Genomic DNA, 19,352 nt, shown 5'->3' on the forward strand with positions numbered 1-19,352 from the left:
TGCACGTTGCAGATTTTTTTTCCTGCATGGCGGCTGACACAGGAGACTTCAGGTCTTCAGAAAGATTATTGCTTGTGAAACGTTTATCTCCGGCAACCTGCTGTAAGGCACATATTCTGCTAAACTCAGTCATATTATACAACATGTATAGTGGAGCTTAATAAAATGCAGATGGGAGAGTGAACACAATTCTATCTTGGAAGAGGAGCCGTTCGCAGACCATGTGATATGTGAGGAAACGCCAGGGATCTGTCCATCGCGCTGTCAACATCTGATCTCATTTCCCTTCGTGCTGAAGGCGTTGCATCATTCATCTGTCTTCATAACTGTCGACCTGCCTGTCTGTGTCTATGCCATATGGTAGTAAAGAGCACCGCCCTCTTGCTTTCCAGTCGAGGGAGACATACTTAAACAACTCCATTTTTTCACTTCATTCTTCTCGCCACACATTTTCTTTAGCTCCGGCCGAGCGAGGGAGTGAAACCTATTAACGCGTAAACCCACTTTGCTCTTCAAGATAGCCGAGCAGGGTTTTTGTTTCAAACCTTTTGAATCTACAGCATTTACACGTCAATCACATGGACCACTTTTGAGTGCTCGCTTTCTTAATGTGTGTGATGTTGCATGTCTTGCCTAATGATTTTGATTGATAGTTTTTCTAGGCTATGGATCTCTGGCGGACACTTCTCACTTTAGGTATTATTTGCTGTTTGGGAACCATCACTGGTGGCCATACTCTTTATCTTGATGTAGCTTTTGAGACCACATAATCTTTGCTGGAGATACGGTTTATTTTTCAAAGTAAAGCCTTGGCGCAAATCAGCGATATTGTTGTCCATCAACATCCATCACTTTAAACACCACATTCATATGTTAGAAAAATGTATTTCATACATCCCTTTTGCAGACATGAAAGGTAAATGTTATGTTTTGAGTACTATTGAAGCTTTTGTTAGGATTGCAACACAATCACAGTCTCACATCTCAGCTGCTCCTATATTTCACAAACTGATTCTTACCATTTATGACTTTAACATTTCTTTAGCTTGCATTTTCATGTATAAGATACTTTTAGATGAAGGAGATATTCCTTATCATTTCAAGACCTTCTTCAAAGTCAATTCACAGATTCATTCTTACTCAACTCGTCAATCTTCACAGCTTTATCCTCCTAAATTACTTACTAGCAGAGGTCAATTTTCTATTAGATTTCGGGGAACCAAATTATGGAATGACTTTTCCCACCCAACAAAGAAATGTCCTTCTATAAAATGTTTTAAAAGTTGCCTAAAAGAAAGTCTAATTGCTATTTTTAAGAGTTTTTTTTATGGATTATTGTTCATGTCTTTCTTGTTTTAGCTGTTGTATACACATGTTTAGCTGTAGCAGTACCATTGCTTAGGAAATGCCACATGGGTATAATGATCCAATATCCCTGAACAAACGCAAGCCATGCTTACTTTCACATGCACACACATGCCTACATATGCTCACACAGACTCGATATAATTACATTATTTTTCTTTCTTTTCTTTCTTTCTTTTTTCTTTTCTTGTCTATCTTATTGATTTTTTTATTTTATGTTGGTAATTTTGTAAAATGTTAAATATGATATTGGTGGAGGCTTTAAAGAAGCCCAGTTGGCGTTTTGTCTCTTCCTGTACTGTAATATTTATTGATCTCTGTTTTGATTTTGATTTTATTGTTTGTTTAAATTGTACAAATATATACATATATTTTTAAATCACAGTAAAGATCACTCTGTCCTTGGAGAAAGCTAGAGAGGTGTTGTGCTGCCATTATAAACAACGTGACCTTGTTCCCTGGAAGGGAAGACCAATACAAGACTCACGGGGCCAGTTATTCCTAGAGTGGCAAGGGCAGGGTAAAGAAATCTTACTATAGGGAATTCTTAAGTAGAGATTATTGGTTATGCTTTCAGGATACCCGTAAAAATAAAGATTGCTTGACATTAACAATGTGAATTACAGACGCAGTGGTGGTGTAGGCTTTTAAATAAACATGTTCTACCGCACCATGCTCCTTATCATCACTTTATGGAAACCATCTTGAAAAAAGCTGCTGTTTTGACAGAAGCGAGGAAAAAGCAGAAAAGTGGCATTCAGAGACGTCTTAAGGCACACAGATCTCTTCCTTTCCTCGAGAGTATTATGTTGTCAGAGCCTGAATAATACATGTGTTGGGATGCAATTAGATAATGTAATAATCATGTTGGGTATGCCATGTAGGTCTCATCCAGTGATCAAAAGGAATAGACACCACACTTAAGTCAAGACTACTCAGCGTCGCTGTTTGCTCTGCCAAGATTCAGTTTGACAGATAAAAAACATACACACAGTGTAATGGTTTATCCAAACATAAGGGGTAAAGGACATAAGTGCACAGCTTTATGTAATATACGTTTCATTAGAGTGCTGATGACGGGGATGCAATGTTACATGGGATCTGCGTACAAGCTCTGCTTCTTTCTCCGATCAACAAATATGGAATTGAATTGCTGAGAAATCCTTCCCACACTTCCCATTTACAAAATGAAATCTGTAATACAATACCTCACCTTCGGACTGATCTTCAGCGCGAGAAGGGGCTTCTGTGCCACCTACAGCTGCTCCTTTTAAAGGAGGCTCTGAATACATTAATAATGTGTGTTATTTATTTTGAGATTGGGCATTTATTATTCATAATGTTGTTTTGGAGGGTATGAGACATCACTAGTGATATCGTGCCGGACTCAGTGGCAATACAATAATGTAGTCAGGTGTGTAGTGAGGAGTAAGATGGAGAAGCGAGTGTGTGGGCCTGTGAATGTGTCACACGTTGCTCGTTTCCACTCTGCTCCATCAGTCATACTGCCACCTTGGGTTGTGTATTGTACTGTAGGAAGCTCCCAGTCCACTGTTTGATATCCTTCTTTGCTTTTCCTAGTTTCCAGGTACTCACTGTGAATCATATATCAACCACTGAATTAGTTGCGAGTCAATGAGAAAAATTGCACAATCACCTCAGCGGCGTCTCTGAGTTTCAGAGCCATTCATCAAATTTCACGGACATGATAATTAGGTGCATCAATGTGTTTTCCATCCTATTTAATCTCCACTTTGATCAACGCTAAACTCCATAATTGTACTTCTTATCCAGGGCTTCCATTGGTCCAAAGGCCCGTGATTTAAGAATGAATTCTTATTTTTCATTCAAGACCACTTTTGGCTTGGGTTCTCGATTCACCACTGTATCTGGGGTAAATTAAAATAATTCAAAGCATGCTTCAATGTAATAACACTCTCTAAGCTGCTTCAACTGCACATATATAATGGTGAAGGAGACTGGATGACCGGCTTAAATATTGGATTTTGGCTGCAGCTCAAAGCAGTATCAAGAGATGAGAAGGCCCACACACACTGAAGGTAAAATCCGTTGATTATTATATTATAATCAGTATATTACTTATCTTATCGAGGAGCATCATCATCTGCCAGAGTTTTCCCTGGACATGTAATCTCAACATAGCATAAGTAACACATGAAAAATTAAGCATTTAAACATGGTATCCCCTCCAACTAAATCTGATCTGCGATTCACAGATTTTTTTATGTCCTGTTAAGCCTATTTCAGATAAAAAGAAGAAACAAAACATTTACACTTCGTGATTAGTCTGCCTATGATTTTTTTCTCCATTAAAAATAAATCAGCATCTACTTAGAATGGATCAAGATTTCAGATTTCATTAGATAATAATAAAATCAAGTAGTTTATGCTCTATCATCTTGAAAATGCATTTTGCCATCGCAGACATACAAGATAGTAAATGTTACTAGTAGTAGAAACATAAGTGGTAGTAATGTTACTACCAGATGTGTGCATGTTCAGTACTATGAGGGGTGAAGCACAACAAAAAGCATGGCCACTAATACCCTTTTACATCAGTGTCTGTGTGTGTGTGTGTGTAGGTCCGCACAAAAATAGCAACTCCTGATTAAGTAATTATAAGTAATGAATGACTGGTGACAGTATGTAACATTTAGTGGCTGGTTCAGAGTAAATATGGATACATATAAACTGATCATTACCCGAAGATTACTTTAAAAAATATCTTGTTTGTCATGTCATATATTTATTTGGTGCATCCTGAGTTGTTCCTTACTCATTAATTCCTCACATTTCTATGTATCATATTTTACAGCATTACCAGTATTTCTGGTGGCTCATGTATGGTGCAAGACCCTGAGCACCACCCTGCAAAGGTAATCTTGCTTATTCATTCAAGCATACTTCCAATGAGTAAGGTACACATTTGCAGAGAGTGCCCTCTCCCACTGCGCCAGTGTCCTTGAGTGGTATATTTAAATGTGCAATGCTGCTCGGTGGAATACAACAGATAGGATCGCAATGTCATGAATAGCTCATGTAAGCTTGTTTTTAGAATGAGCACCATAGCTAAAACTGAGAAAAATGCTAAATTAAAGAATCCTTTCAAATATACCACCGAAGAACTGATCATTAACAACTACCTCCCGTAGCAGACACTCTGATGTAACTTTCCATAATAAGTCAACATGTGCTCTTGGTTTCACACAGGACATTAACAGCGGTCTGCCGGGTCAGAGTTTTGTTGTTTCTTCAACTTTCCACTCAGTCTTGATGGACTCTCTTACTTGTTATCGTACCACACATACATTTCAGACGGCGTTATGGAAGACACCGCGTCGCTTGCTCTGAATGAATGCAAAAAAAAAAGTCCACATTCAACCCTGGTTTGCAGGAAGGTGCAATGACAACACTACCTGGCGAATGTGCTGAATAATTTCTATTGATGATGTCCATAGTAAAACGCGCAGTTTTGATTTTCCTCAAAAAGTAAAAAAAAAAGACATGAAGCAAAAGCAATTTGACAATGAAAATAAATTTTGATTCATGATTTTGTAAAAACTAGGTTTTCTGAGGAGGTGCTGCGATGCTTCGAGTAGGTGGCTTCAGCCTCCGCCATCGATGACACATCTTAAGTCTTGTCAAATTCAAAATTGGGCAAAGAAGTGGATAATGGATGGAACTTAAGCGGGCCAGGGCGATGCAGCAGAGGAGACTAGTGACCTGGTACGGCACCCACCTGCCACTCAAACGGCCGGGCCTGACTAACTTTGTCCTGAATGTAGAAATTGGCTGTGGAGACCAACTGTTCTCAACTTTACAACGGAGGAAACGTTCTTGTAATGTTCTTGTTTTATGTTGATTTCAACCATGTGAAGCGACTTTGAGTACTTTGAAAAGCGCTATATGAATAAAATGTATTATTATTGATATTATTATTATTGTTGTTAACGTTACTGTTGTTGGTCTCTGTAGCCAAATCCCCAATTTTCTTTAATCCTGCGAGGATTGGTTCTGTTTTGGAGCCATCTTTATGACCATTTGAAGAACTGAAGTTTTTGTCACGTTCGTGTTGGCTTCATTTCTTAGCACTCTTTGATTTAAACAAATAATTGAACAAATTGATGTATTTGTTTTTGTTGGCTGCGTATACGATCAAGGAGACATGTAGACCTATTTACCGAATGTGATATTTTTCGGATTTTTCGGGTAGAGGATGATCAACGTGTCCCTTTGGCCACAAAGATGAAGATTAGAGATGTGAAATGTGCCAGAAAAAAACACATCAGAAAAAACACATTCCTCACAATAATAAAATGCATGTTGTATAGACATATCCTCCCATGTTACTCATCGTAAAGGAAGTAAGTATTAAGCACTTGAGAGATGTTCATGCTGAAGCCGAGCCGGAGCCATCCCCAACACTTTTATTTAAAAAAAAATTAAGCTTGAATTTATTAGTCATTTGCGGTTTCCTCAATCTTTCATCACACTTTTTATATCCCCCAATGAATATTTTTAATGTCCTCTCTCAAAATGTAGACTGTTCCCTCCACATTATATTGTTTTTATCTGCTGTTCACCCATCTATTACAGTGTGAAATATCACATCAAAATAGTTGTAAAAGAGGCAAACTGACAAGAATAATGGTGTCTTAAACACAAGAAGTTTACAAGTGAATATCACTCTTTTATTATCGCGAAATAAATATTTTTGAAGTAATTTAACCTCAGTAATTTAGTCTCTGTAGAAATGTACCGCCACAATAAAGTAAGATGTTTCAAGTCAAGCACGACTGTGGGATTTCTTTCAGGAAACACACAGACTATGGATACAAACCAACAAAGAGTAATGTACATAAGGACATAACTTGTATTTATTTAATGTAGTTATGGTTTAATATTGATATAAATTAAATACATGCTCTGCAGCAGGAAATTCCCCTTAAAGAGCCCATTCTGAGCTGCAGCCATGCACACATACATCTGAGTATGCGTCTCTTCCTGCTGGTAGTATAGCATCCATATGCTGTAGATATTTTTGACAACTCCCATATTCCTGCTAGAATTGTCTATTGATGTACAACCTTTAAAGGCTTACTAAGTTTGCTACTGAGAAAATCTTGACTGACAATCAGAGGATGAAGATTTAAGCACGACATAAACCTTGTAATCCTGTATCATAGCAGATTCAGACTTGGTATAACCTCAGCTTCAGCTTGTTTATCTCCCTGGCCGTGTCTCTGTTAATGCAAAACAAGCAGTACTCCAGACAATGGCGTACCTATTCACATGTGAGACAGGGAGCAGATTTGGAGCATCTGGATGTGACGGCCGATCCTCTCTCTCTAATCCTCCGTGTGGTTGCCTTTCTGTTCAGACACATAGGGGATTGAGTGGGCCATCCGTTCACATCCTGCCTGCCATGGGGCAGATAAACAGAGGAAAACAGAGTGGCCACATAATCAATAAGAAACATGCATTTCATTTGCTATGTCTGCATTTTGTCAGTTGGCAAAAAAAAACACGGCTCCCATTCGGCTGAGATGGAGGTTGAATAGCTCTCAAAGTAAGTGTATCTTCAGGCGTGTGTCACAGAAATGGTAAAATGCATGTGAGCATTAGAGTTCATGATGAGTTGTGGATAGAAAGGAACATGTGATTTTTAGAGCGGCTTAACTTTAGCTTTGTGATGCGATCCATACATGCACTCTATGAGATACTCAAACACCCCATATCATGCGCTATGTCCTTAAATGACACCCGGTCAAAAACACTTTCAAACACAATTAAGTCCTCTCATGTAGCATTTATAAGCAGTACATAAAAGTTCAATACACGGTCAATAACACAATATACCCATATAGCACATATTTAAGTGTTTGTCAATGTATTTTATGGACATTCATTATAAATAAATACTAAGCAGTGGGGACCAAAAGTCAAGGAAGACCTATAAATGCCAGATACCTAACATTTCTTGGAGAAGTAATATGCAACTTTAAGAGGGGATAAAGAGTCCAGTCGGAGCTTTATTTGGTCACTGCAAGGTATCACCTTGAAAGGTTGGAAATAATGGAACACCATTAGGTTTACTCCTGATTGCCTTAATCATCTTTCTCGTATGAAAGGTCATTTTGCAGTGTGGTTAACTACGGACAATAAGAATCAATGACTGGTAAATGATGACATTCATACAAGCTGCTTGTGTTAATGTCTAATGTGCAAACTAACACTATTTTAAAAAGATTAGCAGGATGAAGAATAGAATATGGACCCAGACGTGACACGGCGTCAGAAAATGTGACCATTAAAAACAGTTGTGATAATTCAACAGTAATTCAACACCTCTGCTCTTGATGTCGTTACAAAATGGCCACTTTGTGATTACTTTTTAACCTTTTGAATTATTCAAATAAATCAATCAAATCGAAGGGTACCTATAGCTCGTAATCCCACTCAATCTGCATCAAACATATATTTGGTTTAGATATAGCATTTTGTAAAAAGCTTGTAACTCTTAATATGTTATGGATTGAAATATATGAAAAATATGGTCCTTTTATTAATGAAACCCTTGTGTTTTGCTGCATTATGAATTGTTCAACTTTGAGAAAAATGTAAATGAGTGATATCTTTCTGTTGTCCAATATATTTACAGCATCTTGCATTACACGTCCACACTTAATAAAAACACACATGCGATCCAGTATTTCAGATGAGTGTGCCTTTCATTGTGGGTATACATTACTTCTGCAAATGGACAATCAATATGATGAACTGGACTCAATACTTAACGGCTTCAGCCAAAAAATGTGGTGGGCAGTTTGTATAATGTTTCCTATGAAATGCTTTCAGGCATTTCTCTGTTAGTTTCAGCTCACAAGCTGCTCCACCACACCAGGGAAAGAAAAGACACACACACACACACACACACACACACACACACACACACACACACACACACACACACACACACACGATCTCTGCCACTTACAGTACAAATAATAATACAAAACAGCATTAAAATACTATAACTCTGTTTGGATCAGGAAAAACGTGTGGCGAGTGAACAGATTATCGTGCCAAAAATATATTCACAAGTGAGAAGTCAGCTCAGACCACACAAACTCAGCGGGCAAAGCAAAACTTTGAGCGGATTTGGATGACCTGCAACTGTCTATCAGTCTAATTTGCAGTGTCTTCTGTTCGACAGCTTCTGCACCGCTGACGCTCAGAGTGAAGAACATTTTAAAAAAAGAACTAACACATGCATTAAAGATATAAATAAAATGAACTCTTGCCGTCAAACAGTATCTGACACAGTCAAAATAAAACTGAACATTTAAAGTGTCATTACTATTGGATGTATTGGAGTGTGGTGTATTGGACTGCATGATATGTGGCTGCAGAGAAAAGAAAAAAGACACAACAAAGCAACAAAGGAAAAGGGAGATATAGACAAAATCACACAGACTGCAAATCACGGTGAAACAAATAAGCAGGTTCTCTATGGTTTGAGTGCTACTTAATTAAAAAGGCTCTGCATTCTTCAACAAACAACACCCCATATTGGAGGCAAGTTTCTGCTCTACTACTTAATCTAAGTGGAGGAGCTCAGACTGACCCAGTGCAAAGCCAACAGGCACCACTGATAAGCTTTTTCTCCAAACTCTCTGCCAGCAATTTAAGCCATGCCCTTTGCGATAATCCCTTCCAGACTCACTACTGACTGACATGCAGAAGAGTATCTATCCTAAACTCAAGTTCCCAAACTGTGGCCTGCTGATAATGTTCTGGAAGTCAAATGCCAACAGATCTACCAGTGAATGAAGTGTAACCCTTGTGATCTTACTGTTCCATAATCTGCTTTAATTGAATATCTGACACTTTACACATCGTGGAAATTATTTAAATGTAACGGAACAGTACAAAAAGTCCAAAATGCTTTATATTCGCTTTAACAGAACCCTAAATTTAAACAGAATAAGTACAGTGAATTTTGCTTCACTTGCATTAAAATATCTTAAGGAAAGGAATTTTGTGTGGCTGCAGTGGCCGATCTACGTGTCTGCCACTCTGCTGGGTGCGGGATAGGATCCTGTTTTTCACACGCTGATTCAGTAAAAGAGTCCAGCCGTTGTTATATCTTTGGGTGTTATTTCCCGTTTAATTATAAACGGACGGCAGTTTACATGTTGTTATTTTGTCTTCTTGATCTCTTTACGAAGCACTTTAGTTTAGCGGTGAAAAACGTCTGATCTCCCCGTCACCCACGCATCGTCAATCCCTCTTGCTCGTACCGGTGCCCCGTATTTAAACTATCACAGTAAAACACACATTACCACAATAAAATACACACCCGTGACTAATGGCTCCGACAGTGGCCATTATCAACAGGAGGAACAAATACAAAGACATTGTTTTATTATAGATACACTGTTTCTGATTTGTATGCCTTTTCAATGATGATTAAAGACATACTTAAACACTGTATTTCTGCACCCATGCACTATATTCTTTGTTTCAAGATAGTATTTCAGTGGAACATGTTGGTCCTTAGATTTAGTATCACACCTCAACTATAACAACACAGACAACATATGTCTTACTCTAAAACAAAATGTTATTATTTGAATAGTTTGAAGTGTTTTCATAGTTTATAGTATCCCAATTTCCAATTGATCTGAGATTGAATGGCTTGGTTTGTGATTGATTCAACTACCAGAATAACATTTATTAGCCAACAGCAGCAACACCTTATTGAAGCCACAAAATACAATAAGGGAGATTAAAGGGTATTACTGTTTGTTTTTATAGGCTTTACTTTTCTTCAACTCCAAGTAAAGGCAGGTAGATTTGTTAGATTACAAAATCACCTCTTCACCATTTACCAACCCACAGAGTGAAGAGAAGACAGAGAAGGGATTTGTGCTCAGACTGGAAACAAAATAATCACTTTTTAAGAACAAGCTTTACACATCCCACAGTATACCTGACACACTGGGGATTAATTCAGCACAGTTGTTTTTGTTTCTCTGGTTTTAATCTTATAATATTTTCACTACTGTGAGTAGTAATGGGAGCAGATCTCTCTCATTCAATATAAGTATCAGCAAACAAGGTCTTGCTCACAGAAACATGTCAAGCACAATCCAACACGATTTTCTTTTACCAAACACAACAGATCAAAACATTTTTTTTCTTTTTTATGATCAGTATGTTCTTTTCTGTGTCTATGAATGTGTCTATGCTCTGAACCAAAGGCTCCAGGAGTCCAACACTAAAGGGCTCAAACAAAGAAGCTCTTGGTGAGGTATATTTTCAGCAAAACTTGTGCATCACAAAATCTATAGCTGAGTCCTCAACATTCTTACGAAAAAGCCCTTTGGACTATGTGTCACAAGGCATCTTTCTGGATATCTCTTTCTTTGTCACCCTCTGCAGATAGATGGTCTGGTGACTCCATTTAGTAAAGTGTAAAATGAATCATAAAAAAATCCATCACTATGTCTCGAGCCCAGCCGTGTAGCATCTCTAGAAACATTATCACACGTTCTATTTCAGAGCGGCTAGAGCTGTTTACTTGTGAAGCAAAAGCCCTCCAGGCTCGTTCACCTCACCTAGTCAACGGCAGCGTCTTTGTCAAGGACTTAACACTTTCATGTACTCAACACATCATTCACTCCAGCCAAAAACACAGAAGAAAGACAAATTAACATTAAAATGTTCAGATATTTTGTTATATTAATCTAAGGGAAAGCCCTGGATACATAAAAAAAACATAACAGAAGATAAATTACTGTTATTCTGTATTAATCTCTGATGTTTGCAGTGGCCAGATGAGTGGCCCGGCACTCTGTGGCATGTGAGACCGAGCAAAACATTGCAGACACACCCAGTTTACAATGATCTTTCATTATATCATTTAATTCTTTCAGTGATTTCCTAATTGTAGATGCAAGAGTCTACAAACATGCAATCACGTTCAACACCGGATTGTAAATATGATTAAACATGAGGGAATAACACAGTAAACAGTAACTCGAGACTTAAAGAAATACTTCAGATCCCAGAAATATTCCTTTGATTTCTAAGTCTCTTGAGAGGTATTTTGAGACAAAGTATTTTGTAAAAGAACATAGAGGTTACAAAGTGTACACACAGGTGAGCAGAATACTGCTCATAGCTTGAGTTAGCCCGGGGATTTTGGTTTGGTTGATGCCTGATTACCCGTCGGTGGGAATACTGATGACAATACAGACATAATCCTAATTAAGTGCCTGTGTTTACCATGGGACAGGCTGTAGGATCCGCACCATGGGCAACGTTGATGAGAGAAAACAACATTGTGATGTAAATTATTGCTGTTTGTTGGTTTGGTTCACGCTGAAAGTAATTGCACTGAGTACTAATGCTGTTCTACACCCAATACGTTTTCCAATTCAAAGGCATACATTGCTAAAAATAATAATAATGGATCTACTTACTGCATATCTCTCCTGCAATTATTGTGTTGTATTGTCTGGACAATGCATTCTCTTTTTCCATAGTGTATAATGTTTACCTCAATGTGATTGGACAAGACCGGCAGGAATCAGAATGAGAGGATATTATTTACTGCTGATCTTCTGTGTTTGACCCTGCTGACAAAACCATCTATCGTCATAACACTTAGAAGCATAACAGCTGAAACTACATTAATGAGTGCTTTGCACTAATTAAGGAAAACAACATAGTTAATTGTTCTATTACATCCTGTAGTATATAGAACAATGGTCTTAATATTCTGAGGGTATTTGCAAGGGTGAAATATTATTGTAGCTCTATAGTCAAACAATCCAGCCAAAAATCTCCAACAGCAAAGTCATTTTTTACCATCATTCCAGGGCTTAAAGCTAAAAAATGCAACCACATGCATGTACGGGGAACATTATCAAACATAGACAGTCTAGCAGGCTGACAGCAGGTGAGTCAAACCTCTTTCTCCCTCTGCCCCTCTTTCTTACTGACACACACACGCACACGCACACACACACACACACACACACACACACACACACACACACACACACACACACACGCTTCAATAATTGTTGTATACTTAAGAAAAGCAGATTTGTTTAATATGAGCTGTTGTCCCACAACTGCAGCCCTGCTGCAGGGCTTTTATATAAAGTGAAGCAATGAACTCAGATTTGCCAAGTCACAAGCTGAATTACTTTCCAACCGAAGCGTTGTGACCCCACCAGAATCCAGCAGCCAACAAACCGACGCAGCCTCAGTAATCTGCAATGTGCATTGATAATATTCTTCTTTTAGTTAAGTGAGTGTGGTCTAGCTGATGTATAAAACATAGAGACTTACATTACAGTTGAACACTTAATCATCAGGTCAATTTGTTTTCACAATTAGAAATGCATACAGTGCATTCTGCTTTATAATCTTCACTCATGTGGTCCACCCTGTAAGTAAGCTGTAAAACTGCAATTTGTGGCCTAGTTTTTATTCTATGCCTGGTGGGAGCTCCATGTAGACTACCATTATATGTAAAGCTAATAAAAAAAGGAACATCAAACACATGTAAATGTGTTAGTCTAACTAGAGGCCATGAAGTGACCTTGCATAAGGTCCTAAGCCCCATGTGTAGTTTCAAACTGAGTCCAAATGAAGCGCATTTTGAAATAAAAAAATGTGTGTTATTCAATTCAAATGATTTGTATTTAATCATGAATAACACTTTAATTTCACACTGAAACTTCACTACTCAGACAAACTCAATTTGTGTGTAAGTGTGTCTGTGTGTTGTCATGGCTCAATACCGAGTGCACAGTTGGTGATGCAGCAATGTGCTCTCATGCTTCTTGGTCAAAGCGGCATGAATTTTAATGGCTTAGTGTAGCACTTTCATTTGCACAGGTACGTAAATTACTTTCTGAACTTCTACAAGTAAAGTAGTCAACTCACCAAACACCCCTGTATGACCGACACGTTAGAGTAAAATACATAATCATCTTAAACTGGCATCAACGTTTTTTTTGGCAACCTATCCGTAATGACTAAACGTGCAGGTTACACACTAAATGTATTTGTGGAGCTGAGGGGAATTGGGAATATGCTTTTAAAACATTAGCATTAATATGGAAACCCAATTCCACCAGTAAAATGAAAACATAAATAAATTGTCATTTTATTAAGAGGAGAAGCCAAAAAAAAGATGTAAAGACAAGTCCAACTTATGTGACGGAAAGTAGAACATATACGCATATTTCTTTCATTGTATTGTTTCTTTTTTTTTGTCTAAGGACATATATTTTAATTTCCATTACTGGCACAAGGAGACTTAAATGCTTAAAGCTCACTGAAACATCAAGAGCTCATGGATCATACAACAAACATGGTATTAAACTTGATTAGGATGATGTTATGATTATGTCAGCATAGTTGTATTTTATTGTTACATTATATCTGAGGAGCACACACAGTAAGAAGACACTTATGACTGTCCTTTGAGACACCTCGTCCAGTTTTAGAATCTAAATACTCACATCCCTCTGATATTGCTTCTACCCCGAGGTAAGCATCAACCTATGGCTGCATTACATGCTCCTTTTCCTCCTCATGTTTCTACCTAATTCATAAACCATTTTAAAATAACCTGATGCAGAATGAATGCTCAAGAGAGACACATCATGGATGATAATTAATTTCCTCGATGGACACTTATTCATATCCTAAACAACAAAGTCGGCCGGCCGATAATCACTACACGGTGTTCGCAAACACTCCACAGACATCCTCCTGAGGGGCCAGAGCCTTGTGTGTAACAGGTACTGCAAATCGATACCACCAAATGGCAGCTAGCAAATCCCACATAATTAGACAGAGACACAGGGAAAAGGAGAGAGCTCCACTCGCACAGACAGGGGAACATTAAACTAGTGCCTCTTACCATGTTTCACCATTCATTGCCTTCCTATCGACTGGCAAAGCTACTCTCCCGTAAAGTGTTGATTGGAAGATATCCAAGGTATACCTAAGCAAAGCAGCTAAAAGACAGCAAACAGTAGGTGTAGATCGTGATGCTAATGAACGTCATGATCTATTTCACTCTCTGATTTTAGGACAATTAATCTTCTAAGAACACTGAAAGCTCAGACAACTGCATGTCAACGCCTGTTATTTTTTTCCCGCTACTCCTGTCACTAACCAGTGGATATTGTCACATGAAAATGACACAAAAAATATATGATACAAGTGCATGAACAGTTTTTGGAGGCGAAACAAGTTCCTGTTGATGAATGAATAAAACACCCTCTTTGTTCTCTGTCTGGTTTTAAGTATTATGGTGGTGTAAGCATGGTTGTAGTTGGGAAGTAAGTATACCAGACTCAAGATGGGGAAAAATATTGAGCACTGTTATGAAATCCGCTTTTTAGATTGTTTTGCTTGGATTTATTATGGAGTGAAATGTATTACTTATTTCACTCCATTGCTTACCTGCTTAGCTGCTGGCATACTACTTCTACTTTAATGATCTATAATGGAAGGTTACACTGAAGAGTTTCCTCTATAAGCATACTTCACAGCCCGGCTCAAGGGAAGGACAAAGAGGAGAGGACAACGCATGACAAGATTAATGGCATTATAGAGTGTGTACATCTGGAACATAAGTAGTATTTTGAATATATTAGTGGCTGTGCAGTCCAGTGTATTTAACACAAGCAAATGAAGCCAAGAAGAACACTAAATGTAAAAACAAACCATATATATATATATATATATATATAGAGAGAGAGAGAGAGAGAGAGAGAGAGAGAGAGCACCGACAGGATGATATTAATGGCACACGTCCAGCTTCCCTCCTAAAATGGGGAGTCAGAGAAGAAAGACCCAAACAGGAAATCAAGAGGGAAGTCACGGCCATGAGTAACGTATATCTATGTTACGTTGCTTCATTATCGCTCTTACTCACATTTTTACTTTTTCCACCACTTCCATTCCCATTCACTGCTGTTCAGATCTGAAAATAAATGTGGTTGTCATCTCCTGGTAAAGCAAGAGTAGACCATTCATACACAGTAAAATAAGCAAATTGCCCAAAATGCCTGTCTTCAAAAACCACTGTGTGTCCAATCTCGGGATCAAGATGCAAATGTTTTGTTTTAAAGCAAAGAAACCCATTTTGGCAGTGTAGACAGAAGATACAATGTCCCATTGTTATTTCCTTAGCTTGCATGTAGAAATTACTGTAATCTTTTTTTTCATAAGAAGTGAGCACAATGTAGATTGCCTCACAGGTATCAAAGACATGACAAGGAAAATCCTTGAAACAAGTTGATTTGTTTTGGAAGCAGTTATCTTTGCTTGTTTGAACAAAATAATCTGTTGGGACCCAACAGTCACACAGAATTATGTGTTTAGATGCTTATTTTTCCAGTGCAATGAGAGATGGATGAATCAAACTATGAAGGAAGAAAGGATGGAGAGCTGCTGTGTGATTACATGTCCCTCTTGTACATTGTTGTTACGTGATAATCCATCCAACATCACCATGTGTGTCAGCATGTGGCCTTTGAAACTACAGGGAGGCCCTTCCTGTTCAAATATTGACATGACAACACAATGGTATACCTGGTGCTCTGGCTATTTTCTGGCTGTGTGTGTGTGCGTGCACTCGCGCGCGCGTGTGTGTGTGTGTGTGTGTGTGTGTGTGTGTGTGTGTGCGTGCGTGTGTGTGTTCTGCTTTCTTCTTACGCTTTCCCTCAGTTTGGGGTTGTTACTTGCATAATATCAAACACACCATTATTTCAAACCATATATTCAGATTCATGATCTGGTAAGAATATGTACATTTTTCACATTCTCCTGCCACCTTCAGATCAAAGCTAGTCATGTATGATATTCTCACATTGCAAGACAAACATGGAAACATAATTAAACAGCTCTGACTCAAATGAATTATGAAAAGACAAACTACTTTTTTGCGCAGTTGATGTAAATACACAATTTCTGATTTACCTTAGATAGGTGATGGAGACCTAAACTCCACAGCCTTTGGGGCTTTGCATTCAGGTTTAATTTCTCAAGGTTTTTACTGTCTACGACATTGCAATTGTGATTGTCCACAAACAAGTGTTTCATGCAATTGGAAATGTCCAGGCTAAATAAAGCGAAACGAAAATAGCCCTTTGCACTTGCAAGACATTCATAAAGAATATCTATTTTTTCGAGATTGTCTGAGTAGCTGCAGATTTGGTTTGTGATCTGGAAAACAGTTTGCATGATTCAGTCTATTAATCAGCTCTGCATAAGAGTGCCATGTCAGGGGTTTGTCTTGCTCATGATGGCTACATAAGTGCATATGGCTCTCACCATATCTCATCTTGCCATTGAGCTTTCCAAAATTAGATGATGTGCTGTGTACAAGCTGGAAAAATTGATTTGTTAGGCCGTAATAAATCATGTCTTGAAACTGTCCATAGGTTCACAGGTAAATATTGTATATAAAAAATCAGACAAATATGATTCTCTTGGAAGCTTCAGTAAAAGGATATACATCTTTTTTTGCTCAAGCTATATAAGAGAAGCAAGCTGGACTTGCATTCATAACATTTTCATCTTCTATTATAATATTGCCCTTTTGAGAAAATGACCTCCATGTTTCAAATGTGACAAGCAGGTTTGCAGCTAATGCATGGATTATTCTCTCTTTCATTATAACCTCCATTCTCATTCACAGAGGACAGTGCTTGCTTTCTGTCGACAGCAACAGTTCTCTTGCTCTCTCAACATCCAGCAAAAGCACACACAAGGAGAACAGTTTGCTCTCTGTGTTCCAAAAAAAAAGTCCCTTTATCGTGTCATACAGTATGTAGTCACGGTGCAATCACAATTCAAATTATGCAAAGAAATGTCCGGATTACTAATTTGCATTTAATGTGAAACTTGTTCATTTTTATGAATTAATACATTAACACATCATAAAACACAATAACACTGAATAAATTATAGAAAGTTAATACAGCATTTAAAAAAAATTAAAATACAAAAATATTTTCGAATAAGCAGAGTAGGAAGAGCAGCTTGAGATATGAGGACAACAGGTTGGAAACGTGTTATTGCCAGGTTTTATCTGAAGTGACGTATGGATCGTGACTGTGTAAGATGACTGGTAAACTTGGTGTGTTCAAACAATTTGTTGGTATTCTCCTTAAATTCAAGTACTTGCATCTCTTTCAATGATTACTTAAATATTATAAATATATACTAAGAATGTCAGGTTATGTGTGAGGTGAACTTGTGTTTGAATGTGTGTTGGGATAATATAACTGTAAACCAAGTCGCTGCCATGGTTGACAGTGGAAGTCAATGCAGAGATTTTGGACACAACACAACATCAGAGTTCACAAACAATAATTTATAACTAATTGTACTGCATTGACTGTAAGGACAGTATTTCCATAGTTTGAATTTCATGAGTGTTGGTTTGTTAACATATAGGTTAAAGGCTTCTTAACATGGCATCTAACACTACATGTAATGTACTATATGTTCCTGGAAGCGCTGCAGCATGTACCCCTGAATACTATAGACTCAACAAAAATAACCTAATTTGGTATTTTGAGTCCATTTCCTTTGCACTATTATCATGAATAGATCATAGAGCTCTTAATTTTTTGTGGCTTGATTCTTATTGGATTTCTTAAAGTATAATTACATAAATGGTAAATAGACTGCATTGATATGGTGCATTTCATACAAGCAATCATACACTGACGTTGGAGCTGCCTTGCAAAGGTTCGGAACATGGGTGTGTTGCCTTTATCAAGGACGCTTTGACATGCGGACAGGAGGAGCCAGCGATACAACTACCAAAAAGATGACCTGTTTTAACGCAGCCGCTCTGTGGCTCAGGAGGTCATGAGGACGGCTGTGCTCACCATATTGGCTTATCAAAGGTCATAGTAAGTGAGCCTGTTGTGGCTTTAGTTTTCTCACCAGACACACATACAATCCATTGAAAACATCTTCTTCCTCCACTCTATTTGATTTCTGCCTTTGTGTCTATCTTCTAACAATAGCTGTACCAGGCAGACTCATAGGACGATGTTGTAAAAGGTAAATTGTTTGTCTTCACTCTGCTGTTGCGACAACACGTTCATACTCACACAATACAAAATAAATAGAGAATGCACAAAGCACAGTTCAAATGTGAAGCACTTCATTCCAAGCCATTCATATCTATTCAACCATAACAACTTTACGTTACATTTTCATATGAGTATGATGTCGAATTAGCAAACGGAATAATACTGCTAATTCCTAAAACCATGCTTGATGCTGGTTCGAGCTGTATTATAACAGTTGATGTGAAGACAGCAATTCAAATGCAACGACTTTACTATTTTTCTATTACGTAGCAGACTATGAATGGACTGATTAGTGCATCAGTGTCACTAAACATGAAATAAGCAGCCAACGTATCGCTTTTATTTTGACTTTTAAACTTGCTTGTGGATTACATCATCTCGCTGACTGAAGGAGTGCATTCTTCAATGGTGACAACAGAAGAAGATATTGGTACAAGATGAATATTTTACAGAGAACCGTGTCTGAGTCTCTCAACAGATGACGCAACTCTTCACAAATTGAAACTTCAATATAACTTCTGTAGTATAGAAAAAAATACTATAAGTGTATGCATGTTATTCTCATCATGTGATTTTCATCTCACCAGATGATCTAGCTGAGATTAAAGACTGAGCTACATTTCTGTGTTACAATTGTACTCATTAAATAGACTGTTGCATTAGCACCCCTCTGCTTTGAGGATGTTTTCATTTCCACATTGTAAATCAAGCAACTGATTAATAGATGAAATTAACTAAATGAGTCATACATCAACTCAATTCAGAGGCACATTCAGCCTTTTTCTATATACATTTTTATATACGTGTATTTCT

At 37.8% G+C, this 19,352-nt stretch overlaps 1 protein-coding gene across 3 annotated transcripts in view; it reads right to left on the minus strand.

Annotated features, from left to right (window-relative positions):
- Positions 1-19,352, minus strand: part of LOC137804304 (leucine-rich repeat-containing protein 4C-like) — a 138,323-nt gene that overhangs the window by 50,236 nt on the left and 68,735 nt on the right. For 2 of the 3 annotated variants that reach the window (XM_068603453.1, XM_068603457.1), the window contains exon 3: positions 6,671-6,806. The exons of the other annotated variant lie outside the window; for it this stretch is intronic. The gene's annotated coding sequence lies outside the window, so the exon portion shown is untranslated. The remainder of the gene's footprint in view (positions 1-6,670; positions 6,807-19,352) is intronic. 3 annotated transcript variants of the gene reach the window in all.

This window comes from Clinocottus analis, unplaced genomic scaffold (genome assembly GCF_023055335.1).
Source record: "Clinocottus analis isolate CAN_PGR_092001 unplaced genomic scaffold, fCliAna1.0.p SCAF_6, whole genome shotgun sequence".
Lineage (NCBI taxonomy): Eukaryota > Metazoa > Chordata > Actinopteri > Perciformes > Cottidae > Clinocottus > Clinocottus analis.